The following is a 17,902-nucleotide window of genomic DNA, read 5'->3' on the forward strand; positions in this document are numbered from 1 at the left end:
CAGGACTCTTAGCATCTCCACTCCACACTTGTAATGACTGACACAGAACACAGGACTGAGCTCCTATTCCATAGTTATGGCCAGAGAAAAGCAAATTTGTTTTAAAAAGAAGTACTGTTATGTTATAAAGAAAATTACTGGCAGTCGGAGGACTTAGTAAAGCAAAGCTTTTTGCATAAGTCATCTGGCTTTCAAACATGCCTTGAAAAAAAGGAGGGAAAAGTCCACCAGACTATTCCATATCCTGTGGAGAAAATTCTGCTGAAACTGCAGAAGCACAGTGTGGCAAGCGTCATTTCTGCCTCCTTCGTTCCATAAGCACTCCTTTGACACATGGGGAAACTATCCATGTTGGGCATAGTTTGCTTGGATACGTGCTTTACCTAGACTTAATCCTTCTACTACTGGCAAATTGAACTTGCTATCCAAGCAATGACAGTTCCTGTAGACAATGTGTGTTATATTCAGGATCGTTATCTCGTACTTTGTATGACACTAGACATGAGATTAAGTGCTCTGTAATGTGCATATTACAGCTATTTTTTTACTTCCTCTCGTGTTTTGTTTGATGTAAAGTAGAGATGAACAAAACCAGATAATGATTTTAGAGCCAATGTATTGCACATGTACATGGCTGGAAGCAGAAGCAAGAAGAATTTGGACCTAGAAATAAAGGACAAATTCTGGGCAGAGAGGAATAACTTCCTTACAGATGTGATTCATTCTTCACTTGAAGTTTTTACATCAAAAAGCTCAACTTGAAGTTAAGGGCTTGTTGAGTAAATTATTGGGTGAAATCCTATATTCTGTATTATTCCAGGCATCTGACTAGATGGTTGTATTGAGACCATCATAGTCTAAGCCCTTCTGTTCTTTAAAATCTGCGAACAGTGAATGTTGCTGGCATATGTTTTCATGTTACCATGCGGTGTTTTCTTTAGTAGTGTGCCCCAGTGAGGGAGCAGCTTTCTAATGGCTGCTCAGTAATACCCAGTATTCCTTTAAAACAGTCAAATTTTGCTCAGTTTACCTCCAGCAGGTTTTTTTGTACATTCCCAATGGAGAATTTCCCCAGCACAGAGGTACTCTGTGTTTGGTGTGACTTTTCCAGATGCATAACCACAGCTTCCGTTCTTTGCTGATCCATCAAGGAGTTTGGTGGTGCAGTTTAGGGCTGTGTGGTACCAGCTTATGTTAATTCAGTGCATCATCTAAAACTACATGTTAAAAGAAAAATAAAAGGACCTGAGGATTATTTCCTTTTGAGAATGAGAGCCTGTTTTCACAAACCCTTACGAGAAGTGTTTGCTCTGTGGATTCCTGTTCACTCTATTATCTTCTAGACACCTCTCACATGGACTGGCAGAGCTATGCTTAGGGCTGTGATGGAGAATGCAACACTGGCACTGAGTTTGTACATGTGCATAGAGGTATCTGCTGAAGTCCTGCCAACGTGTTGATCATACACACATAGGGCAGAGCTTGTGTTAATGAGCCCCATGCTCTGATCCACAGAAACCTGGAGGTAAAATTGGGCATATCCACTGAAAGGGCATTTTCTTTGTCTCTTTGAATAATGCAGTTCTCAGTATCATAATTCTGCAGAACGTTTATAATCAGGAAGGCATTTTTTTAGAGGTATTGAATTCACCCTGCTTTTTAAATGATGTTTGCTTTTTTAACATGTGGCATTTTATAAAGCTAACTGATGGTATAAATCATAGGGTTATTTTTTTAAGTTTAATATGAGCTTCTAACTCAGAAGTGCTTCCTTATAGACTGCTTTCCTAGTAGAACATATAATTAAATGTCAGGGTGTGGGCTTTTGATTTTTGAGTGTTTTCTTGATTCTCCAGAATTTCTCATCTGAAGCTCCTCTTACCCAGGGAAAATCACCAATACCATTTCCTCTCCCCTTTGTGGTGAATTAGTTTATGTAATGATTTTCACACAAATTCGTGAATACATCTTGAAACACAGATGGATTGCAGGACACCAAGCTGAAAATGCATGTGTTTTTGTTTGACATGAAGTAATTGGACATATTGAAATGGGACATTTGGATTGCTAAACTGGAATCTCTCAAACTTACAAATTCAGAATGTCCAGTTGTGTCTGGTTACTTTGTGTGTTATAAAAATGCCTTCCATTTGTAACCTGCTTTGAAACCTTATGTTATCATAATGGTTGTCTCTTGTTCTTCTCTTGCCACCCTCGTTGAACCCCCGTGGCCAGTTTCCTATGCATTTTAAAGAGAGATAAACATCTCAAAAAATATGTAATTTCACACAGATTTTGTAGAGGTTGTCAGGTGGGTGTAAAGGAAAGGCTCAGATTACTAGGGGAAGGCTCAAAGAGGAATTTAACAGTTACCTGTTGCTTTTGACGTTATCTTGAGTAAGTACGCTCTTACCTCAAAACCAGCCTAATTCGTGGCTCTTGCTTGGGTGGAAACTGGTAGATGTGAAGGGTTAGCTGAGGGTACTGTGGAGTGAGAAGGGATATAGTTGGGTTTAGCTGTGGGAGATGGAGTATGTTAATCTAACAAATCAGGAATTGGAATTAGGAAAGGAAGTGAGACTTTGTATGAAGCTGTTCTTCATAACCACAACTTGTTGTATGGTGACATTGCCAATCTGCAGTGTAGTAAAAAGTTTAATTCTTTGTTATATTTCCATATTTTTATATAGCTGAGAATGAAAACCTGTTGCAAATACCAACATTTTCCATAAAGCAAGCATTTCACTTCCAGAACTGAGTTGCAGTCATAGACTTTGCACAGTTCAGGCTACATATATTTGTTCAATAAAAGCATTAAGAATCAGACTTTAAAAATTCTGATTTCATTATTCTGGCCTCTTGGCAATTCAAAGCTATAGGCAGGTCTCAGAAGAACTGGCAGAAAGTTACCTAATCTTTTTAATACTTCCAACTATTTCAAATTGATTTATAGCCTCTGTTTCATCTCAACAAGTTCAGCTATAAGCAGATTTACTGTTTAAATCCCTCTTTATCTTCTTTGTTTTTCTTTCTCACTGTTAACAATTCAACAGAATGAGATGCAAGTTTCCCCTTTATCTTACTTCTAATTTAGCAAAAACCTGAATGTTAGCAACTTGTTAATCTTTAATGAGTGTAAAGGATGATGCTATCTACACTGTACCGTGTTAAAGAAAAGGGTCTGAGTGTCTTCCAGCTATCAGATCAAATATAAATACAGTGAAGGTGCAGAATTGGCAGTGAATATATATATGTACACAATTACCTAATTATATACTATCTTGTGGGTATATGTTCATCATGGTAATAATGTTCTTTTAAAGTTTTAATCTCAAGTATATTATCCTTTAAAATTTCACCAGTAACATAAGAAATCGGAAAGAGTCCTGATTCTAGAAAGTTTTAATTTCTTTTTCTTATAGATAAAGTCTGTTTGTAATGTAGAAATCGTACAAGTACAGCACAGTTCACTAGGAAAATGAGCTTAGTGTTCTTGGTTTAGTCCAAGTTGGACAACACATTATTTGGCACAATTGAGTGGCCTGATTTTAAGAGAAGTACAAGACTGAATAAGCATAGTGGTTTTATTATTTGGGTGAGATGAGCTGTATGCATAGAATGATGAGGAACCCTTGTACTGTGTCCCACCTGCTTTCAATTGCACTGCTTTTATAAGCATTGGATTTACAGCAAAAATGTCTCCTACAGAAACACTGTTCTTTCCTGTCATCTGTAGATGAAAGGCTGTGTACTTCTGCCTTTCACATACCATACTTGTGTAGACAAAGTGTTACAGAAACATTGATAAAAATGTGTGTACATTAAATGGTTGGATATTGTTTTTCAGAGTACAAATGTGAGATATTTTATGTTCAACAGACAAATCATTTTGTTATGTTGTATGTTGCTCTAGTGCTTTGCCTGTTGAAGAAACCCTACTTTTAAGGGGAAGTGTTCTTTTCTTTGTCCAGTCTTAATGACTGCTTGGTAAGATGTTGACTTCTGTTGTGGTGCAAGTCTTAAATTAAGCATTCATTTCCTGTGGATTATAATGTTAAGAAGGATGAAGTTCATACAGTAAGAAAGAAGACATTCCAGGCCATTGGAAGTGCTATTTGTGTTGAAAGAATAGGATAGGAGAGGCTGCCAAGTGATGAGTTTCCCATTCTGAGGGTCTTCAGAAAGAAGCTTGCTTACCAGTTGAAAAGTACTAGCTTTAAAGATGAGATTTAGTGAAAGCATGACAGAAGTCCTCACTCTGATATGTCTGTTACTCTGCTCAGATACGTAGAGCATGGGGACCTGAATTTTCACCCTATGATTGCAATAGAAGGATGGGATTATGAATGACGGCCTTGCAATAGGTTTATGGTTTGAAGAGGAGCTACTGAATTTCATTTCAAGAAATCAAAGAGACTGTGTTGTCTTGGACCTAAGTTACAATGCACACGGTATTTTAGATGGCTTTAGCCTGAGCTGAGGTTAAATAAATAAACTGTGAAATTAAATGCAGTTATCAAGTACTCAGTCAAACAAAAAATAAGGCTGCCTCTTTCATATAGTCTTGGCCTTCTCAGAGGTGCCAGTGGAGGAACTTCAGTATTAAGAGTGTTGAAAATCGTTGTAAAGCAGAAGCCAATGCTAATAAACAGTTTTGGAAGTACAGTGAGTGGTTTAAGCATAGTCTGGATTATTGTTATTACTGTGTTAAATCACAGCAATCAAATAGCCAAGCATTGCTTCAAATGATTAAGTAGGATGGCTGTCAGTGAAAAACCTTCAGGCTTATTTGCAGGCATAGGACGGGTGTGGTCGTGGTCAGCTCTCCCAAACATGCCTTTGGATGCTGTTGCATATACAGAGCAGGGTGTTACATGATATTTTCAGAATCTGTCAGATTTCAGTTTGGTTTGGATGTTTTTTATGTTCCTTGGCAGGCATGCGTATCCCTGCAGCCGTACAGCAATCTGCATTAATGGCTGAAGTAACACCTACTGGTGAGGCAGTGTCAATCAGCAATAGGCTGCTGTTGACTCATGACTTCAGTTGACTCATAATCCCATTGAGTTTTGGAGGTCACCTTTTTTTCCCACCCTGAAGCCCAGTGCCACTTTCTGTCATGATTTGAATACCCATTGATTAAGAAAGTAGGTGATTAGTGCTTTGTGGACAAATGAGGATGTGCCTTTAATGAAGATATGGTAGAGTCTTACATTACTTCCTTCCTACATTACTTCCATCAGATAATTAAGTTAATTAATTTATTTATTCACATTTACGAAGGTCTTCACCCAGAGTGTTAGATAGATTGCAGTAATCATAGAACCACAGAACCATTTAAGGTGGAAAAGACCTGTAAGATCATAGAGTCCAACCGCAGAGCTCAGTGTGTTGTTGAGTCCAGAGCTCAGTGTGTCAAAATGGCACAGAAAGATCTCACAAAGATAAGTGATTTATTTTATAATGCATTCAGATTTTATCATCCTCTGTGTATATTTCTGTCTCTCCTCGAAGAGCGTGTAAAACAGATGAGGTTTGAAATGTGCCAGATCTGGGTATTGTCATGTGAAGGGGGCATCATATGCCAGGTAACAGAGTTTCTAGATCAGATCTGAGAGAAAAAATGAAGGACGAGAGCATTCTGCCCCTGGAATTTAGAAGGTAAAAAAATATTAGAAGCATTTCTAGGAAGTTATTCAAAGAGTCTTGGCTTGAATAGGAGGTGGTGTTGCACCATCTCTGAAGATAGGTATCTCAGTATGATCCGGTTTAGTTTTACAAACATGAAGTCATTTAACTTGTCATCCCATGCATGATGTGCGATACGTGGGAGAACAGCTCATTCCTTTTTAAGTCTGTAACTTGTTAAAATGACTAACCATCCTTTTCCAAGCTACTGCACAGGGACTGAGGCTGGTAAAGTGTATGGAATCCTTCAGGCAAATACTGTTTCTGACAACACAATTTGAATTCTCCTGTGTGGGTGGAGAAGCTCTGGCCATGGTAAGCATGAGCCAGCAAACTATTCCGCCATGCTTAAAGGAAGCTGCTTGGTAGTCTTTACTGCAACCTGTTAAATGGACTGGTTTTGAAAGTGCTTCTGTTTTACTGCTTTCCAAAAGGCAGGAAAGAAGGGTAGGTGCTCCTGGAAATAGTATATTTGAAACTTCATTTTACACTGTTGTTCATGTTTTACTATTTTCTTGTTTATCATCTGTAGTTTAAATGAATACTGGTAAAACTGCAATTTGATCCTCTATTTTTCATCTTCACACGTGGTTGAGTGGCTTTCACACTTTCACAGTCATGTATTTCTGCTGGCCCATTTCCTGCAGATGATCGTATCTTCGCACCTTTAGCTGAAAATACTGTAAGGATGATGTTTATTTTCTTGTTTGTGATTTCATGGGCTGCAGACCATGAATTCATGGATGACAGACTGGAAAACACTTTTACCATTCCAAGTAAGGGTTAAAAGCAAAAATCTATACCTTAACTCACAGCTCCTTTCAAAACATCTTACATGTGATGAATGTTGCCTTTCTTCCAATGAAATCCCTGATTACAGCAATAAGACCTCTAAACTGCATATGCATTGGGAGAGAAGTAGTAGCATCCAGCTTGTTGCAAGATCTTAGGAGAAGCAGATAATGGGCAGGCATAGTGGGACTATGTCTACATTTTGATAAATCTTCATCTACTGTATTAAGATTTCACTCTTGCTGCAACAGAATGGCTCTCAGTAACATGTCTTTCTTTACATTTTTGCCCAAACTATCCATTTGAGAGGCTCCAGTGGAGCTTTTGGAGCCCTGTGTGAACTGTGAAGTAAAGCTCTCCTGCAGTGAGAGATCAGAAATGCCTTGTGAAAAGCAGAGTCTCCTTTGAGAACACTTTGGAGACAGAAAAGCATCTGTTTTCCTAAGAAAGTTCTAAAAAAAATGTGTTGAGTTAAATGTAATATATGATTTAGATATTTCCTTGGGTGATGTCACCAGATTCTTCTTAGACTTAAAACCTCCCACAAAAAAAATCCATAACAACATTCCTTGCAAGTCATGTGCACAGTAAAATGCCAAAGATTAAAAAAAGCCAGTAATGTAGCATCAGAGAATTCTGGGGCATTATGTAGGAAAGCACTTAACAGCTGTACTTCAATTCTTTGTTAATACAGTGTTTATGCACGCACCCAACTTGAACATATACGTGTGTTCAGTTCCACTGAGCTCAGCTGATCATATGCATAAGTGATTGGAAGCAGTTTTCTGACCTGGAATTGAAGCTGATTAAGTATCATGCATGATTAGTTAGCTACTCTCCAAACTAGTAAACCTAAGTCCTTAAAGAGCTGTCCTATAAACTAAATAGCATATTTGAGGAGAACTTTCACTGTCTTCAGGGTGGCTTGTGAAAACCTGGATGTCCACCTTCTTAGTGAGGCAGACATTATTGCTCACATAAATAAGGACAGGTAGTGGTAGTCTAGATGCTGTGTCAAGCACAGGTTTGTGGACTTTCCATGCATCAAGTAGGGAAGAACAGCATTAAGTTGAATTGGAGTAGGAAGAAACCTGTGAGGTTCGTCTGTCAGGTAGGTTACCTTGAAGCATGACTTGAGCTATCTTTAGGCTGTTTCAAGTGGACAAGAGGGAGACTATGGAGGTGGAACAGCTCCAAAGGCAGCTCCTTCTGTGATACAGATACAGCTGCTGAGTCTGGGAAACGTGACTTTCATACTTGAATAGAAATCATTTGCTTGCATTAATTAATATTTAGTTGATAATAGTATACTACTCACGGTTAGTTTTGGTTTTGCTTTGGTTTTTTTCCTGATTTAGCATGTTCATCTTTGCTTTCTTAGCTTTCTCCAGGCACTTGATTTATTGCCCAATGAAGAAATAATTTTAACATTAGGTAACCATCAGAATGAAATTGTTGCTCTTCCTAGTCGTTACTGTCCAGTTCCAGGAGAAGTCTGTGATCTAGGGCAGCAAGTTGTGTTGCCCTCTAATGAAACTACCTTATTTACGTGATCTGAATGTATTTTGAGCAGTGTCCTTGAAGAATACAGTCATTTCAACCTGCATTCATTGTGGGAATCCCATTGCAGTGACATTTCCTGAAATTTGTAACATTGAATCGGCTGTCTATAAAAGTTGAGCATATTTTCCCTAAAGTCACAAAAAAATTATGAAAACTATATTGCTTTCCTGCCGTCTGACTATACTTAATTTTTATTGCTTCCTGAGCCTGTGAGAAAATCCATAATACATTTAAAACTGTTACTTCCATCATTCTAAGCCTTAGATGTGAGTGTGTTGGCTTCTACTGCTTTTCTGGAGGTACTGAAAGGTTCAGTCCCACAAAGAGCTGCCCTCATTTTGGTTCTGCTGATTTCGGTGTGAGGTTGGAGGGCCCAGAAATTTCTACTCCTCTTTCAGAAATGCGCAGATTTGGGCCTTATTGAACCCCCAGTTGGATCATCAAATCTGAGTAGCTTTACAGTTTTTGTTGTGAGTACTGAAATTGCCATTATAGCTAAGATATGCCTGGAATCATGTGGCTGAGATATGCTTGGAAGTATCCAGGGATGTAGCAGCATGCGACTCTGCTTCCATGTGTATGAGACAAAACTGCTACCAGTGGAAAAAATAGTAGAAACAGGGAGAATTACATTACAGGTCTTTGGTATAGTGAGATATTAAGACATTTTAGAATATACGATAAAAAAATACACACTGCTATTACATTACCCCTCTAGCACACTCTTCACCCCCCAAATCATCCTTTGCATTTTTAAAATATAAGATTTTAGTGGGGATGAAAGGAGATAGACACAAAAAAATAAAGGCAGATACATATTTTTGGTGAGCAACAGAAAGGAGTTTAGTGTCCATTTAGAAGAAATATCATCTGTTACTTTAACACAGGTTCTTTTTATTTTCTTCATTTGCTTTTAAGCCAACACTGAGACTTATCGAAAGACTGCATTTGGAAAAAAAAAGAAAAGAAACCTCTTAAAGCATTTTTCTCATATACTGTAGCTTAAAAGGAATGTGTGAAATTCAAGATTGGAAAGTATTACCCCAAAGTATTCTTTTTTCCTTTGTTGTTCTTTTTTCGAAACACATTTTTCCTCAAACCTGCCTCTCTACCAATGTTTTTTTCCCACAAGACTCCAAAGGAAAAATGACATCAAATGGTAAAATCCTGTTGTATGTTATTTCCAGAAGAATCCATGGAAATCTTGAATATGATTTTATCATTTGCCCTGTAATGTTCCATTGTTAAAAGGAGCAACACACTGAAGAGTATTCAGTTGCTGAATACTTCATGGTAAGCAAAAGCTGATGTTTCTGTGACTATTACAAAACACTTGAGGAATTTGTAGCACCTCAGATCTGTTGTATGATAATAGGAGTTAGAAATGGAAAACTCTTGTTCTATCAGCTTGACCATCTCCTGACACCACCAGATTGTTGTCTTCATTGTGGTACTAATTTGAAAATGTCATAAGCCATGTAGCGTTCACCACTTCTCTGGGGAGAATACATGGCATTAAAGCAGCCTTGAATAGTCCTTTCCTTGACTTCAGCTTCTCAATTCTCTTTTATATCTCTTCATTGAAATAAACAATTCCTAATGTTGCTTTGCCTTTAGCTATTTGATTTGTCTCCCTCTCTTCTGTTTTCCACAAAATCACACTGTTTGCACTGTTCCTTTGAGGAATTTCTCCTCTTTTGTTTATCTTCCTGGTACCCAGGAGCCATGGACTTATGTATACTGTAGGCTGTAAAGAAAATGTTAGAAGTCTCTACTGGAGAAACTTATGTTTACGTATGAAGGTAGTTAGTTGTCTTGTGGACATACAAGTTAAACTTGCACAAGAAGGCCTTAAATGCAAGTCTATAGCAGACTCATTATCCATAAAGAGATTTTTTTTTTCCTGTATGAATCTAACACGCTTTATTCTATATTTTACTGAAGCTGGTGTTGGCTACAGCTGCATATACTTTGCATGTAATATGTATTTTAGCAAAACTTGTTGAAAGGTTCAGTCTCACAGTGATATCATGCATATTAAAAGGATAACTGCACTATTTTGACTGAAGATACAGGTACACACAAGAATAGAGCTCTGGAATAGAAAATCTGTTGTTTTGGGAGAACTTCCAGTAATTGATTCAGGTTTCTCTTTTTCTGCTCAAATGAAGTATTTTGCTTAGATTTGTATCTGCTAACTTACTTTTAGAAGTAAACCCAACATTATACTCAAGGAAGCTTATTTGCAATCGTTTGGTGTTAAATGAAAATTAAAATTATTTTGAAAATACCAAAAATGCTGTAAATATTTACTTTTTTTTTAAGCCAAATTGACCTGACAAATTCAGCAGATACGTGACTGATGGTTTGTTTGACCTGCATTTGCAATTCTCTAAGGCAAATCATCTCAGCTGAAAAGTTTTCTCAGTATTAGCTAATGTTACGTATGTCGATGAGGAATGTTTGAAGTTAGACTAATGGGGAGGTTGTAGGTCTTAAGAAGTCAATTATGAGTTGCAGCCAGCCTACAAGAGTAGAAATTTACTGTAATATCTATCTATCGATCTGTATTTCATATCCATGAAGGATCTTGGATCTTCCTGCAGGCAGACACTGGGTGGCTGTCTCCAGGAGTAGGATTCATTACCATTCATATGAAAATGGTGGAAAATCTTGCCCTAAAGCTAACCTACCCCTGGAGTTTTGCCTATCTGTCATGGTGATCGCTTGTCTGGCAAGATAAAGGATTTGGTAATAGTCAGCTGGCTGGTCTGGCTGTCTGGGAAGTCAACAAAACAGCACAAGGAATCAAGCAGGCAAAAGACTGATTACTATGGCATTACTTCTCCCCAGGAAAAAACAAAGAGTTAACGTCTATGCAAAAAAGATCCTGTTTTTAATAGATTATCATCTGTCTAATCTCAATGTATATGGCCCAAATAGATGTTGGTTTGGTTTTTTTTTTGTCAGCAAATTATTAAAGAGCCAACAGTTCTGAAAAATTTAATAGGATTTGGGGTTGCAGTGAATGGGAAGGTATAAGACGAAGAGTAAATCGAATCATTGACATTTGTGTGGCTGGAATTACTTAAGTTTTAGATTTGTGTTGTGCATATTTTCCTTAGAAGCCACTGCGTTAATTTGTTGCCCTAACAAAGGGTGATCGCTAATTAGGAAGAAAGGAAGTTTGGTCACTAAAAAGCAAACGCTTTTTAAGGGATTTACTTCCTGGCAAGAAATACCTCTTCCAGCTGAAATGTGTCATTTGTGACTTCTTCCTGTAATCATCTCTACAGGAAAATAACCATTTCTCAAAGATTGCAAGCTTTCCTAGAAAAAGGCCCAGGATTTGATAGTTGATTATGATAGGCCAGGTATTTGGAGAAAATAGGCATTTTTCATGCAATTGGAATTATGTTTCTCACAGTAATGATCAGTGACTTCATTTAAGATAGTAACTGCTTTTTAAGTAGCTTGTCTCCATGCAAACAGATTCAGTTGTGTCTGTAATAATTTATGGATTGTTTTTCGGTTCCTGAATGAAGCTTAGAATACTGTTATTACAGTGCTGCTTATAGAGCTCTACATGGCTTTGAACTTACCAGCATCCCATTCCTCTTTTCTCCTTGATACCTTTAAATGTAAGCTAGATTCGGTGTGTTGACAGCTCTTTGTGTTTTACAGAACGTGTTTATTCCAGCAGTGTGTATATATGTGTGTATGGGGGTGTGTGAATATGTAATGTAAGTGCCTGTGGTCATCAGGAAAAGCAGCTGTGTGCCTTGAATTTTTTTGGTCATATCACTGGATGTTTTTTCCTGATGTTCAAATTCGGTAACTTTATATTAGAAACATTTTATGTGTCTTGGGTGTTTTCCAAATGCAAAGCAGACCTAAAGAAAGCACAGAAACTTTGCAGCGTTCTAAGCGTAGGAGTCTGAACTCTGCCATTTAGAGCTTGAGTACTTGATAATCCCAGCAACTGTGAACTGGTGCACACCTCCTTACCTTACCCAAACCAGGGCGGTAATTCAATGCAATTCAATCCTTGGACCCATTGGTGGCAGCTCTAGTGCTTTTTAGGTGCTGGGGTTCTCAACAGAAAAGTTTGTAGAAGGGATACATAAAAGGTGTGTGTATGTACACCATATAATGTAATGAAGGCTGAAGAATGCAATATTATACAAAAGAAGCACAGCATGATTTAATTATATTAATAGTAATTTATATTAATTATAATATTATTATAGGATAGAATTGATGATAGGGATATTTAGTTGCTGTACTTTGGAAAACAAAGACAAAACAAAAGAAATTACCTTGGAAAGGACACTAAATTTTCCATCATGTCCCATTTCACAGTTGGCCTGAGTTGCTACAGGCATGAGTCTGCAGAGTTGCCATTGAGGGCCACTGCCCAGGGGCATGAATGCACAAGAGCTTTGTAAGGTTTTTAAAAGTTAATTAAAAAAAAAGAAAAAAAGAAAATCTTGGACACTTGGTAAATGTTGTCTTTGTGGTTGTCACTGCCTTGTTATCTCCATTGTGTTACACTGCTACTACATGTCACTACTATGGCAGAGTGACAAAAAGGAAGATTTTTAGAGAGGTTTTTTAAGTTTTGTGGGAGCAGACCCTGCTATCCCCAAGGTAAGAGGTGCCCCTTCTACCCCTGCTATTTTGTGGCAGTTCAGCAACTTCATTCTTCATGGCTTTATATAGGTTGGACTTGCCATATTAATTGCAGTAAGTAGGGGGCATGTTTGAGAATGATGGAAACTGTTGTTTCACATTCTCAATCTTGTGATGTATATGGACAAAGAAAAGTTCCCTGAATTATGTCCTTTCAGTCACTCTGTTTCCTAAATGAAAAGCCAATTTATTTGATTTACACAGTTCTCTAATGAGTTAGTCCATGCTTCCCCCTCATTCAGCTACCATTTCTCCCCTTTCAGATACAAACCTGAGTGCTTTTAAATCATGTGTGCAGTGATCAGTGACTCACTGGTGTCTTGGAAGGCAATGGTAAGGCTCACTCTCAGTTTATTATTCCATGAGAAGTGATATAGGATACTGATCAAGTCCAGTTTACCCTGTTAAAGCAGTATAGGAAAGTCTGTAGCTTGTCCATCATGGTGATCAGTCTTCTGCACCACATCGGAGTTGACAATTTTACACTAATCTATTTGGCACTCCAATTGAGTGTGTCAGTTTGCTTGGGATAAGCAAGATGCTGTTGCTTTCTTAAGCTTTCTGGAAAACCCTTTGGATTGTGTTCATGGAATAAAGATTAAATACTAAGAGAAAGGAAGCAGCATATATTTCCTTAAGCGGTTTATAACAATAAAGAAAATTATTAGCAGTGAATACAGTTCTTAAAGGGAAAATTATTGTGATTTTCAGAAATGTGACCTGACAGTGCTGGGAAAAATCTGTTGTCTTTTGTTAACAAAAAAGTGAAAAGCTGTTAACTCTGGTCATCTGGAACATTTCATTTTGGATCCAGAATTTTATGAAAAATATGTACCTTGAAGCTGTAGTTTGTTCTAAAGCTGTTTCATGTCAGGTCTAGAAATAGCGATATTAACCATCAGGCTATGAGATGGGGTGTTTTTTTCCTCTTTTAAGTGGGACTAGCTTAAGAAAGGGGTGCCTCCCTTCTCTAACTTAAAGTAACTTTTGTCGTCTTGTTATAACTGCACTTTTCTGAGTCACTGTATGAAAGCATTGAATATTGTAGATCAGACACTTCAAAGCCAAGTTTGACTTGGTTTTATGCATGCTTCGGAGTACACTAATGTACAATAGTGTCCAGGAAACTAAGCCAGTAATTCATAGGAGTCCAAAATGTTCTCCTTAGGATGAATCATAGCAGCATAAATGATAGGATTGGAGAAGATCCTTTAGGTCATCCAGTTCAAAGCCTGTGTATCTTCCTTTTTACTAATCCCCCCCTAGGATTTCATCGACCCTATCTTTGCAAACCTCTCATATTCTTGAGTCAGCCACCTCCTTGGGTAGTTTCTTCCATTGCCTAATTGTTTAACCTGAACATCTTTAAACCTTACACCATCATGCTTAGTGTGAAAAATTTATGACTACAGAAAACAATCCTTTCTCCTCCCTTCTGCTGTCATGATCAAATATCATCCCTCCCTTTAAATGGTTTTGGTTTGCTGGTTTTGTTGTTTTATTCCACCACCCCCAACCTGCATGAATAACAGTTCCAAGAAACTTGGTTTTTTTTTTAGCTGTCTTTGGTGCTTCTGTCACTGTAACTAATTTTCTTTGAACTTTCAGTTTTCAAGACTCAAAAATACATTTTTATCTAGAAATGACCTTTCTGTGACTGAATGACATGTATGCATTAAGTCATGCTTTTCAAGAGGTAAATTAACAGGACTGAGGAATTCTGTGTCTTTGTTTATAGAAGCTGCTTTCATGAGGATGCTAATGTGCTCTGACTGACAAATATACAAAATTGGTGCAATTTCAGTGACTGAAGGTGGAATCTGGTTTTGACCTCGGATAAATGCAATCTCATGTTACTAGTCAGGATGTTAATTGGATCATATATATCAACTCTGTTTCAAAATCTTCCCTCCAGGAATTCTGGGGTTGCTTACTGCAGAGGAGTTAAAATTTATCATGCTTATTTCCAGAAGCAGTTTCCCAGTTCATAGCTGAGTTCATAAATAGAGGGTATGAACCTTTTAATAAACATTTGTCTGTGTGCTCAGACCAGTGTGATTCTGATAGGATTTTTGGATGACCTATAAAATGAAACATTGAGAACTTCATAATGGGGATATGAAGATGGAAGGAAGCTTTTTTCCTGATGAATTGAGGTAAAGGAGCCATAATATACAGATTTATTTTTTTTATATAACCTGTATTTCTTAGGATCTGCCTGGGCTTGTCAGAATATGCTGATGAAAACCTCTCTGGTGTTAACCATCTCACATACTATGATGTATCATGTGCCAGTTAGAGCAATGTGACGTGTACATTGTTCTCCTAGATGACCAGTTATTATTGCATGTTGAAAACATACAGGGCAGAAGTGGGAAGGCTGCTTATTGCAAGGCAAGTTTTCATACTGCCTCCCATTTTGGAGCTGCAGTTTGTACCTCACCTGTCCTCTCACGTCTCCTGCAGTTTACTCATGTGGTAGTTCTTTGATCAGTGCAGGTTCCCTATAGTCATGGATAGTGCTGTTGGGCAAAGTTGTGTGAAATTGAGGTAAATCCTGCTATATTACTTCAGTTTTGCCAGCCCATAATTACAGTTAATGCATTACGTTTTGTGGATCCACTGGGGTTCACGTGCTTGAAGGTAACCCTTCATGTTGCCCGTTTTGGCATGGCAATTTGTAGAAACAGACACAAGGGTTGTTTGTGGTAAGTCAGTATCATGGAAATAACAGGTTTTGAAAGCAGTATCTTGGGCACTATTTTATGGCTCAAATGAGTTTCTTTGCATTATAATTTCATAATTTCTAATTTTTAACATGCTGTATTTTCAGCCTAGTAAAGATGCATCAAGAAGGCCTTTTCAGTAAGATTTCCCTCTTCTCCCCAGTATTTTTGTAAACCTCCCTTCCTTAATTTCAGTGCTGTTATGCTGCTTTAGATGTTCTCTATCCAGTCCTCAAATGTATTGAAGTTGAGGACACTGTATAGTGGCAGCGTTACGTGTCTTGAGCGTGTAGCTTAGCGAGCAATGCTAATGCAGAGGTTAGTGCCTCCTGGTCTCTGTGGCTGTTCTGTTCAGGTTCAAATTGCTGACCATAATCATAGCACCTTCTTGCTGTTTCTCGTCTGAACTATGTGTGTGTCCAGCTTTTCTAAGAGTGGGCAGAAACTGATTTCATAATTCTTGCAAACTCTTTTCCTTGATTATGGTGGGGGGAAGTACCTTTTATGTAGTATAGAGCTGTAAACAGCTCCAGATGTGATCTCAACAAAGCTATATAGTCAGGGACAGTATTAACTGTGAGCTTTGCAGTGTCTTTTACACTGCATTGAGCTACATGGAGTATTCTACATGGGGTATTTCACTGCAGATGCATGTCTTAAACAACTTTTTCCATTATGCTACTTCTGCAGGGCTTTCCTCAGCAAGGTATCTGTGTTTAAGATTGTTATTTCCGTGGTGTATTGCAAATGGTGTCTCTTTTTATCTTTTCTCAACCTTGTTAATCTCTTAGTCCTAGAGCAATCTTTCTCCTCAACAACATTTGTAGCTCATCTTAGTTTCTTATAATCCACACATTACATTATTGTGCTACCTACCTCCTTCCCCTAGATCATTAATGAAACAAGATGGGACCTGCTGCTGGTTCCTTTGGCATCCCAGCATGTGCTACGTGATGAGAGTTTTGAACAAAAGAGCTGCCATTTGAGGGCTGACCTTTGTAAACCAGAGACAGCTCTTAACATGGTATTTTTAATTGTCCTTTAGGAAAAAAAAAAAAAAAAGGAAAGAAACCAGTAGAAGCTTCAGTAAAGGGAACTTCTTAGTGCCTCGGGGGCCTTGGGCTTCCAGCTGGTGCTGAAAATTTACTGCTTTAGTCTTTTGTATCTTGGTGATTTTATCCTTGATCTCCTGCTCTGTTAGCTTCACTGATGCTTTCCTTCAGTCTCAAGGCCTGAGATAAAGTTTGTTGAATTTAGTACCAGCAGTAAAGCATTGTAAATCCTGAAAACACCAAGCTCCAAAAAACACTGACAGTGGAAAATAAAAACTGAAGAAAGAAATGTATCTGGTTTTGTTGATGAGGAATTGCACAGGTGTAAATGAAAGCATATTCTTTTAGAATTATATATATTGTTGGTGCAAAAATTTGTGTGAACGAGACTGTGAAGGCGGTTGGGCTGACAGGCAAGTGGTGGTTTGAATTTAGAAGACTTGGATGCTCAGATTTTATTCTGCGGACCTTCTGGATCATTTCACTTCATTGGGGGTGTGTGGATTTCAGCTTTCTTCAGAAATGGCTCATAAAAAAAACTCACAACCAAACCCAAACACCACAGAACAAAACATAAAAGCTGTGTGTTTTTTTTATTATTATTCATATATCCTGTGGAGATGGTGCGAGTATATTTTGGATTGCTTTACATTTATTAGAAAAGAATTTAAGTTAAATCATTTTCAACACAAATTAAGAGTGGACCTGTTAAATAATAAGAGCTGGGTTAAATAATCAGTTCAATGTAAAGTCATGCAAGTATTTGCCTCTACAAATTTGTGTGATTATCCACGGTTCTTTTTCTCCCTGGATTTTCCAAGCAACTTTTTATGAGTTTCTACCCACTTTTTCAATTCTGTCAGGTTCATTATTGCAAAGATTGATATCCAGTACAGGATGCATTCATATCTTGAACTGGTACTTGAAAATAGGAAACTCAGAGTTTTGGGTTGAGGCAGAAGTTATCTTCAATACAAGGGTTTTGCTATTTTCCCCTTCTCCAAAATGTTAGTCTGGTATTAAAAAAAAAAAAAAATATATAGAATAAAATAGTTGTTAATGGGTTTATGGAGCCAATTTTCTATTGTTTTGCAATATGTATTGCCAGTTCTACCTAGAAAAAGGGACAGGCAAAATGCAGGTAGATTGGAGTAACTGTGTCTCAGATCATATGCCCAGTTGTTCTCTGTCATGTTTCTATGATGTGAAAGTGGTCTGTGATTTTATAACTTAGACTCTGTCATCCATCATATGCGTAAAACAGCTGATGTCAAATTGCCCTTACTGCCTTATTTTTTTTTATTTTCTAAACTTGTGAGTGCTTGAATTTGCAAGTTATGCTTTTTTATCATAACTGCTTTGCATGTAATAAATTGTTTCCTCCAGCTA

General features: G+C 37.7%; 1 protein-coding gene across 4 annotated transcripts in view; it reads left to right on the forward strand.

Moving 5' to 3' along the window:
• BBS9 (Bardet-Biedl syndrome 9) overlaps window positions 1-17,902 on the forward strand; it is a 259,751-nt gene that overhangs the window by 238,238 nt on the left and 3,611 nt on the right. The gene's annotated exons all lie outside the window — the stretch shown is intronic.

This window comes from Pezoporus occidentalis, unplaced genomic scaffold, assembly GCF_034315485.1.
Source record: "Pezoporus occidentalis ecotype Australia unplaced genomic scaffold, CSIRO_AGI_Poc_V1 ctg28, whole genome shotgun sequence".
Classification (NCBI taxonomy): Eukaryota; Metazoa; Chordata; class Aves; order Psittaciformes; family Psittacidae; genus Pezoporus; species Pezoporus occidentalis.